At 44.4% G+C, this 11548-nt stretch overlaps 1 protein-coding gene across 2 annotated transcripts in view; it reads right to left on the reverse strand.

Annotated features, from left to right (window-relative positions):
- Positions 1-6420, reverse strand: part of PAK3 (p21 (RAC1) activated kinase 3) — a 224141-nt gene extending 217721 nt beyond the window's left edge. Inside the window, exon 1 of one of the 2 annotated variants that reach the window (XM_089678264.1) lies at positions 6229-6420. The gene's annotated coding sequence lies outside the window, so the exon portion shown is untranslated. The remainder of the gene's footprint in view (positions 1-6228) is intronic. The other variant, XM_089678267.1, reaches the window with a different exon arrangement.
- Positions 6421-11548: the final 5128 nt, after the last annotated feature.

The following is an 11548-nucleotide window of genomic DNA, read 5'->3' on the forward strand; positions in this document are numbered from 1 at the left end:
GCCACAGATAAAAAAGTGGCATAGTATTTAATAAATACAGTACCTCCTGCGGTGTCTGTGAGCAATGAGTAATTACTTTCCTATCTCCCCAGGAGTACATTCATTCCAGACAACCTTGTAGAACAATGGCAGCTCCAAGACACACACAAGGAAGGTCTCTACAGCAACCTGTGTGTCAGCCTGGCTTAACCCATTCACTGCTTTACATGGTACTGTATAGTGTATCTTCCTAGTGGAACTAATAATCTCAGTGAACCACAAACAATGGGCTTTGGGTAGAAATGCCTTCAGGTGAAAACCTGCTGAGTTCCATTCACTAAGATCCCACACTAAGCACAGGACATTTAAAAAAAAGACATCTGGATTTAAAACAATACAATATAAACCATGTGCACATTGCAGCCTTCTTGGGCAACCTGTGTCTCTAGAGAGCCAAAATGCAATGCAAAGTATAATAACCTGCAATATGCATTACAGGTACTAGTGACAAATACATACAGTGTATAAATATCTAACATACGAAGCTACAGGGGTGCGACCAATTGCAACAACATATACGCTCATATGAGCCCTGATGAAGTCACATGGGTAGCGTAACGATAGGCGTTGGCGGTGATGCACTTCCGGTCGGACGCCATCTTGAGACACCCAGGACACCCATTCAACTACATTTGGTCAATTCAAACCTCAGATCAGATGCAATGGGAAAGATGATGTAAAATGTGAGTGCATAATACACTAGTTTGGAGCTATATTCAGTAGTGAATACACAGTATTACACTATGGACGTATTCACTCATATTTTCTGAGGAAATGAATGGCCACTTTCTGCTTAATTGCCTGGAGAGGAGATCTGCTACCTTATGAGCCTATACATGAGGGGAGAACAGTGTGGAGAGCTTTGGAGGAGTCCTGAGCAGGAAGGATCCAGGTTTAGTGATCCTAAAAGTGTTTTGGCCCTGTGTGGGTGGAAACAGGGAGGTGAGCGGGCATTTCAGCCATCTTCACACACCTATCATCACCTTTCGGTTAAAATGTTTAAGGACTGTACTGCTTATTGCAATTAGGTGTTTTTTCACCTCACGGGACTTTTTGCATATTAATTATTTTATATTTGTTATACCTTTACAATTGAGCACATCATTTTATGTATGGTTGGATATACTGTGTATATTAATGACACAGTGGTTGTTATTTATGTGGTTTTTGTGCCTGGAGCACATCTGTTTTCTGCTGGGAGGTTGGAGCACAACTTTTTGGGTTTAGTCCAATTTTGGACCTTTCGTTTGTTGTTTGTATATCACCGTTTAGGATCATTTGGGGCACTACTGTTAATTGTTGGTCCCTATTTGGGCCTGGTAGGTGGCACTTGTCGCATGCGTATGGTGTGAGTGATATAGATACTCATGTGCATCACTATTTATATATATTGTTTTATTATTGCATATTGTTTTATGTATATTTATATATGTGCATATTTACACTCTTACACATTTATTTGATATTATTTATGTGCATATTGGTATATTTATTTCATTTTATGCCATTTGTGGTGGGGTTTATATGGTATTAGCGGCACATTATTTTTCTTTGTTATATACGCTCAACCTTTTGCACACTGCCATACACTCTAAAACATTTCTTTCAAATAACACATTAAGAAAAGGAATTCTTGGTTTTCCTTCCTTGTAACACGTTTAAACTGACCAGCTGTGCCAATGTGATCCCTCTCTGGTTATCCTTACTCTGCTATATGTGCATATTGTTCTTAAAACTGACCTCCAGGCACAAAAAGCACTTTCATTTAAATATATTTATCAACAGCCACAAAGGATGTAAAACCACCAAATGCCTTTGCAAACCCAGATATGACCTTGTAAAAGTAGCAGTGACATCATTTTGCTTCACATAGCCTGTGCAGAGAGCAGTTATGTGGGATGGACCCAGTATGCTTCACCTACTACAGGCTGCCTGCAGAAAACTGCATTAGGGGAGCTGAGACAAGACCAGTCACCCTGCTCAGACAGAGACAGCAGACTTTCACACTTGATTACTGACAGATCTGGAAGAAATACACAAAGCACAGCAAGATTCAAGTAAGAATACACATGCTCTTGTATTAAGCCATAATTTGCTTATCTCAGAGTTCAGCTTTAACCCCTTTCTGCCTGCCCCTGGCATCCCTGTAACTGGGATTTTATGCTGGGGGACAGGAACATCTGCCTACATCATGTGACCATTGTGACTGGCTGTCACAGTGGTCACATGATTGGGAGCCAGTCCTGCTGGTTCCCATTCATTAGTACAGAGAGAGAACTGTGTTTGATAGTTTGGTCACTGTGCTGGGAGCATGCAGTGAGCGTACTTTCAGCACAGAAACCTGTGCTACCCATCGACTCATAGGTGCAGCATGTGAGTATTAAAGCCCACCCTGTCTGCAACCACACATATGCGTTACATGGGGAGCAAGAGGTTAAAAATTAACTGCAAAGCTTAAATGCTCATTTTTTTTCTAGGGGGATTTTAAACAGTTTTTTTCTTTAAAAAAGTAGTTATATTTTTCTGCTCTGTGCAGGGGTATTCATCTTCTGGGGTCGCTCGCCAGCACTCTCCTCCACTTCTGTGTGTTCCCCCATAGCAAGCCACTTCCTACAGGGACACACATGCGGAAGTGCTCCTGAGCTGGAATGTGCGCATCCATAGACACACGCACAGCGCAGCTCGGCCACACCCCCTGCTCCCTCCTCTCAGGATTGGATTGACAGCAGCAGCAGCAGCAGCAAATGGATCCTACTGCTATCAGTGCAGCCTGTGAGAGCAGGGAGAGTGGAGAGAAGAACTGCAGATGGGCACAGCAATGGATCAGAGGACTCAGGTAAGTGTTGAGAGAGAAGGAGGAAGGCAGTGGAAGGTTTTTTTGCCTAGAGCCACTTTAAATGCAGTTTTACTTACTTTATCTCTCACTTCTCAGGCAGTTGGTGCCAAGGTCTACCTTCTGGCACTCTGGATTGTGACCAGACTCTCTGGGGGAGATTTACTAAAATTGGAGAGTGCAAAATCTTGTGCCACGGTGCATGGTAGCCAATCAGCTTCTAACTTCAGTTTGTTCAATTAAGATTTGACAATAAAACCTGGAAGCCGATTGGTTTCTATGCAGAGCTGCATCAGATTTTGCACGCTACAGTTTTAGTAAATCTCCCCCAATGTGTCCTCATTTTCAATTCAGGTCTGCTGGCCCTGCATTGTATGTGATGACATCAGAGTATGACCACCAGATAGAGTGCCATAAAGAAGGGAAGTAATTCTGCTTTTCAGTGTTCTACTTGATTTAAAGGTGCAGGGGAGCCCCTCTACAAGGGTAGAGTTTAAATTTCAGTTTAGAGTTCAGCTAACTGTACATACAATATCTATGTGGGGTAAACGAACACAGCTGGAGAAGAAGAACAGATCCAGAATAACATGTATGGAAATATTTGTAAACAACAATTTCTTTTGTTTATTTTTTTTTTTTTTTTACACAATATTTACAAACAGTAGAGGCTGTACTGAGGGTGAACAGAGAATACTGCTTATGGGTCCTTTGTAAATCAGCATCATTCCTATTTGCCCAGCAGCATGCTGAAGAAAATCAGAAAAGTCAGAAGTCCATCTCCGTACTTGTTCCTGGTCAGTGATCTAACCTACAGAAGATAGAGGGTCAGCATAGCAGCCAGGCAAATAGTATTTTCATGAGAGAAGCTCAGGAATGGAAATGTCCATACCTCTCTTGGTTTTCCTTACAGCAATCTAAGCTCCATGCATCCTTATGCTTGTAGTTCTACAATGAATGGAAACTGGGCTTCATATTCATTATATACGTATATACAGTATATTCTAAATAAGCAGAACACATTATATATAGTGCCCATGCAGAGGACTCCTCTAGGCACATTGTATGACGACACAACCATCAGAACCCCAGACATTGTTACTTCTCTGAAAACATAAAGCAGGATGTTGCAGCAGAAAGTTTTCTTTGCCATCCTGAACACTGCGATGATCCAAAGCCTTCAGATATCACTAAGCCAAGACAATGTGAATTTCTCCCCTGCAACCAAGTCCATCAGTCCACCCCCCGGACCAATGGCAAGTGCCGCCAGCCTAGCCAATCAGTGGATGCAGCTGGCCCTCATGTCTTCCCCTACACACATACATAATTGACTCAATGATGACATATTCATCTAACACAGAACTGCCAGTGAAGATCACAGCATAGTAATCCTGATCAGTCCATGGCGAAAGGCAGATCCATACCCAACACCTCTGTGATGTGACAGTGCAGACACAGGCTGGGTGGAGGGACAAAGGGTCAGGTGTAATCACACATCCATTCACAAAATCCTCCACTCCAGCTCCTCCAGCCATGCATCTTCTATTAACCCCTTCACTGAACTGTAGGCTGCACTGACAACATACAGTAATCAATGCACCATCCATTCCTAGTCCTGTCACTGATCAGATCCTGGGGACACTGCTCCCCACAGTGATCCATCCATCCCAAGTCCTGTCACTGATCAGATCCTGGGGACACTGCTCCCCACAATGATCCATCCATCCCTAGTCCTGTTACTGATCAGTTCCTGGGGACACTGCTCCCCACAATGATCCATCCATCCCTAGTCCTGTCACTGATCAGATCCTGGGGACACTGCTCCCCACAACGATCCATCCATCCCTAGTCCTGTTACTGATCAGTTCCTGGGGACACTGCTCCCCACAATGATCCATCCATCCCTAGTCCTGTTACTGATCAGTTCCTGGGGACACTACTCCCCACAATGATCCATCCATCCCTAGTCCTGTCACTGATCAGATCCTGGGGACACTGATCCCCACAATGATCCATCCATCCCTAGTCCTGTTACTGATCAGTTCCTGGGGACACTGCTCCCCACAATGATCCATCCATCCCTAGTCCTGTCACTGATCAGATCCTGGGGACACTGATCCCCACAATGATCCATCCCCAGTCCTGTCATTGATCAGATCCTGGGGACACTGCTCCCCACAATGATCCATCTCTAGTCCTGTCACTGATCAGATCCTGGGGACACCGCTCCTCATAATGATCCATCCATCCCTAGTCCTGTCACTGATCAGATCCTGGGGACACTGCTCCTCATAATGATCCATCCATCCCTAGTCCTGTCACTGATCAGATCCTGGGGACACTGCTCCTCATAATGATCCATCCATCCCTAGTCCTGTCACTGATCAGTTCCTGGGGACACCGCTCCTCATAATGATCCATCCATCCCTAGTCCTGTCACTGATCAGATCCTGGGGACACCGCTCCCCACAATGATCCATCAATCCCTAGTCCTGTCACTGATCAGATCCTGGGGACACCGCTCCCCACAACGATCCATCAATCCCTAGTCCTGTCACTGATCAGATCCTGGGGACACTGCTCCCCACAACGATCCATCCATCCCAAGTCCTGTCACTGATCAGATCCTGGGGACACTGCTCCCCACAACGATCCATCCATCCCTAGTCCTGTCACTGATCAGTTCCTGGGGACACTGCTCCCCACAATGATCCATCCATCCCTAGTCCTGTCACTGATCAGATCCTGGGGACACTGCTCCCCACAATGATCCATCCCTAGTCCTGTCACTGATCAGATCCTGGGGACACTGCTCCCCACAATGATCCATCAATCCCTAGTCCTGTCACTGATCAGATCCTGGGGACACTGCTCCCCACAATGATCCATCCATCCCTAGTCCTGTCACTGATCAGATCCTGGGGACACTGCTCCCCACAATGATCCATCCATCCCTATTCCTGTCACTAATCAGATCCTGGGGACACTGCTCCTCACAATGATCAATCTATCCCTAGTCCTGTCACTGATCAAATCCTGGGGACACTGCTCCCCACAATGATCCATCCCTAGTCCTGTCACTGATCAGATCCTGGGGACACTGCTCCCCACAATGATCCCTATACATTATATGGATGTGACACACACCGAGGATCAGCACACTGCACATTAATTGGGCTATTCAGATGTACCTCCTTGTTGCAGAGATCCAGCGGTGTGCACCCAGTATAAACACATAATAAGACACGGGAGTCCATGCATGTATGGCTGCACATAGAGCCACCTGACTAGCAGACATAAAGGCAGATGGAGAAGATGTTCTCCCCAGAGGATGCTTCAATGTCACCATCGCCCCTTACCTTGCTGAGTGTGTGCTCTCCCTCCTGTCGGTGCTCGCCCTGTATGAGACTCCAATGGTGTCTGCTCAGCCCTTCAGTGGCTCATCTGCTCTCCATGACACTGACAAGGAGCCGCGGCTGATCTTCCAGTCAGAGATGCTCCCGCTTCTTGTTCCTGCAGCCAGGCGGAAGTGATCCTTCCAGCTCAGTGTGATGACAGAAAGGCTGCTGCTGCCTCAGCCTCCCTCACCTCCTCCCTCGGTGGCTCCTCACTCAGCCACATCACATCTAGGGGGTTCCTCTTTACCAACTTCGAGGTTTTTATTCTGTGGAAATAGATTTCCACATCAGTGGTGCTGTTACTGTAAACCATCATATGATTTGGATTTGAGTTCCTTTTAATAAAAAACATAAAAAACAATCTGATATAGAGACTGCAAACCAATAAAAGCCCACTTGATGTCTGATTATTTCTGATACAACCCAGATATATATGCTCCCAGGGAACATTATATATATATATTCATTCAGGCATCAACCCATTTATTGTGCAGTCTGTGTGCTTTCCCAAAGGATAGCCTCTTGTGTTAGGTTTAGTTGCGGCTCATTCACACCACATTCACATCACATATGTTCACAAATATTTACACTAGACTGCTGAGTTTTGTTTACTGAGGACTCATTCACATCCCATCACCTACATTCACACTAGACTGCTGTGTTTGGTTTATGTGGGGCTTATTCACATCACATACATTCACATAAGTTCACAAATATGTATACTAGACTGCTGGGTTTTGTTTACCCCTGAATCACTCCCACAGTGATTCACATCATATACATTTACAAACATTCACTCTAGACTGCTGTTTTGTTTATTTGGGGCTCATTCACACATTCATACCACATTCACATCTCATCACACATATTCACAAACATTCACACTAGACTGCTGTTTTGTTTATTTGGGGCTCATTCACACAGTCATTTACATCACATTGCATAAATCCAGGCTAGACTGCTGTATTTCGATTTGGGGCTCATTCACACAGCCATTTACATCACACACATTCACAACCATTCACACTAGACTGCTGTGTTTGGTTTATTTGGGGAATATTCACAGGGCCATTCACACCACATTCACATCAAATACATTTACAAACATTCACACTGGACTGCTGTGTTGGGTTTATTTGGGGCACATTCACAAGCCATTGGCACCACATTCACATCAAATATATTTACAAACATTCACACTAGACTGCTGTGTTGGGTTTATTTGGGGTACATTCACAAGCCATTCACACCACATTCACATCAAATACATTTACAACAGTCACACTGGACTGCTGTGTTGGGTTTATTTGGGAAACATTCACAAGCCATTCACACCACATTCACATCAAATACTTTTACAACAGTCACACTGGACTGCTGTGTAGGGTTTTTTTGGGGCATATTCACAATCCATTCACACCACATTCACATCAAATACATTTACAAACATTCACACTGGACTGCTGTGTTGGGTTTATTTGCGGTACATTCACAAGCCATTCACACCACATTCACATCAAATACATTTACAAACATTCACACTGGACTGCTGTGTTGGGTTTATTTGGGGTACATTCACAAGCCATTCACACCACATTCACATCAAATACATTTACAAACATTCACACTGGACTGCTGTGTTGGGTTTATTTGGGGTACATTCACAAGCCATTCACACCACATTCACATCAAATACATTTACAAACATTCACACTGGACTGCTGTGTTGGGTTTATTTGGGGTACATTCACACGCCACTCACACCACATTCACATCAAATACATTTACAAACATTCACACTGGACTGCTGTGTAGGGTTTATTTGGGGTACATTCACAATCTATTCACACCACATTCACATCAAATACATTCACAAACATTCACACTGGACTGCTGTGTTGGGTTTATTTGCGGTACATTCACAAGCCATTCACACCACATTCACATCAAATACATTTACAAACATTCACACTGGACTGCTGTGTAGGGTTTATTTGGGGTACATTCACAAGCCATTCACACCACATTCACATCAAATACATTTACAAACATTCACACTGGACTGCTGTGTAGGGTTTATTTGGGGTACATTCACAAGCCATTCACACCACATTCACATCAAATACATTTACAAACATTCACACTGGACTGCTGTGTAGGGTTTATTTGGGGTACATTCACAAGCCATTCACACCACATTCACATCAAATACATTTACAAACATTCACACTGGACTGTTGGGTATATTTGGGGCTCATTTACACGGCCATTCCTGACAGCCCACCACCCAGCTGAGTGTATTTCTGTGGCGGGTGCTTCCATTCATCTGTATCAGTGATAGTCCTCATGTCATCACACAGGGCGAGGGGCAGATGGACAGTCCTGGGTGCCGGCTTCCACTCGTCTGTCCCTCGCCACATGTCATTGTTCCTTGAGGGCTGCACACTAGAACACACACATTAGATTGCGCACATTTTTGTGTGTTCTTGCGCCTTCCAGTTTTGACAACCCATGCAAAATGCACAGGAATACGCAAAAATCAGTGCAGGCACTACTTTTCTAAAGAGTGTCGCACCAAACCACATAGTCCTGCGGACACAAACGCACTGTGCTTGTTGGATGAATTTGGGGTAACATTAAAAATGAATAGCACCGGCACAGCACATTCCTATGTGGAAACGCACCTTTCCCACACTGAGGTCTGATGAGAATGGGCCCTGAGTGATCACATGCAAACAGCTATGGACACTGTCAGCCTGTCATTGAGCCACGAGCGCACCCTACCGGCGCCATCAATCACCGGGTCCCAGCTGATGGTTACTCGCTGGCACCCGGTGATCGCGGAGCATTACCGATGGAGGGAGAGAACTGTATGTAAACAATACAGTTCTCTCCCCTGTCAGCTCCTGCACACTGCTTTGCATGGCTCTTTGCATGACTCCTGCAACTGACACCAACTATGAGACACTATTCATGCCTCTAATACCAACTATGAGACTCTGTTCCTGCCACTGACACCAACTATGAAATACTATTCCTGCCACTGACACCAACTATGAGATACTATTCCTGCCACTGACACCAACTATGAGATATTATTCCTGCCACCGACACCAACTATGAGATACTATTCCTGCCACCGACACCATTTATGAGATACTATTCCTGCCACTGACACCAACTATGAGACACTATTCATGCCTCTGATACCAACTATGAGACACTATTCATGCCTCTGACACCAACTATGAGATACTATTCCTGCCACTGACACCAACTATGAGATACTATTCCTGCCACTGACACCAACTATGAGATACTATTCCTGCCACTGACACCAACTATGAGATATTATTCCTGCCACTGACACCAACTATGAGATACTATTCCTGCCACCGACACCATTTATGAGATACTATTCCTGCCACTGACACCAACTATGAGACACTATTCATGCCTCTGATACCAACTATGAGACACTATTCATGCCTCTGATACCAACTATGAGACACTATTCATGCCTCTCACACCAACTATGAGACACTATTCATGCCTCTGACACCAACTATGAGACTCTGTTCCTGCCACTGACACCAACTATGAGATACTATTCCTGCCACTGACACCAACTATGAGATACTATTCCTGCCACTGACACCAACTATGAGACACTATTCATGCCTCTGATACCAACTATGAGACACTATTCATGCCTCTCACACCAACTATGAGACACTATTCATGCCTCTGATACCAACTATGAGACACTATTCATGCCTCTCACACCAACTATGAGACACTATTCATGCCTCTGACACCAACTATGAGACTCTGTTCCTGCCACTGACACCAACTATGAGATACTATTCCTGCCACTGACACCAACTATGAGATACTATTCCTGCCACTGACACCAACTATGAGATACTATTCCTGCCACTGACACCAACTATGAGACACTATTCATGCCTCTGATACCAACTATGAGACACTATTCATGCCTCTCACACCAACTATGAGACACTATTCATGCCTCTGACACCAACTATGAGACACTATTCATGCCTCTGATACCAACTATGAGACACTATTCATGCCTCTCACACCAACTATGAGACACTACTCATGACTCTGATACCAACTATGAGACACTATTCATGCCTCTGATACCATCTATGAGACACTATTCATGCCTCTCACACCAACTATGAGATACTATTCATGCCACTGACACCAACTATGAGATACTATTCCTGCCACTGACACCAACTATGAGACACTATTCATGCCTCTGATACCAACTATGAGACACTATTCATGCCTCTCACACCAACTATGAGACACTATTCATGCCTCTGATACCAACTATGAGACACTATTCATGCCTCTCACACCAACTATGAGACACTATTCATGCCTCTGACACCAACTATGAGACTCTGTTCCTGCCACTGACACCAACTATGAGATACTATTCCTGCCACTGACACCAACTATGAGATACTATTCCTGCCACTGACACCAACTATGAGATACTATTCCTGCCACTGACACCAACTATGAGACACTATTCATGCCTCTGATACCAACTATGAGACACTATTCATGCCTCTCACACCAACTATGAGACACTATTCATGCCTCTGACACCAACTATGAGACACTATTCATGCCTCTGATACCAACTATGAGACACTATTCATGCCTCTCACACCAACTATGAGACACTATTCATGCCTCTGATACCAACTATGAGACACTATTCATGCCTCTCACACCAACTATGAGACACTACTCATGACTCTGATACCAACTATGAGACACTATTCATGCCTCTGATACCATCTATGAGACACTATTCATGCCTCTCACACCAACTATGAGATACTATTCATGCCACTGACACCAACTATGAGATACTATTCCTGCCACTGACACCAACTATGAGACACTATTCATGCCTCTGATACCAACTATGAGACACTATTCATGCCTCTCACACCAACTATGAGACACTATTCATGCCTCTGACACCAACTATTATTCCTGCCACTGACACAACAATAGTGCACTATTCCTCCCACTGATACCAAAGATTGGCCACTATTTCTGGGGTATTGTTTTTTTCTATTGCTACTCCCACTGGCCACACTGTGTCCCCTAAAGTCTGTAGGACAGCAAACTTGGCCCTTTGTTTGAAGAGTTTGGATACCCCTTGTATAAATCTCTCTAAATGAATATGTGTGTATGGACACATAGGCTAACATAGAGGGGTGTTTAA

The sequence above is a fragment of the Staurois parvus genome, unplaced genomic scaffold, assembly GCF_062004578.1.
Source record: "Staurois parvus isolate SC_StPar_1 unplaced genomic scaffold, SC_StPar_1.0 ptg000202l, whole genome shotgun sequence".
NCBI lineage: Eukaryota > Metazoa > Chordata > Amphibia > Anura > Ranidae > Staurois > Staurois parvus.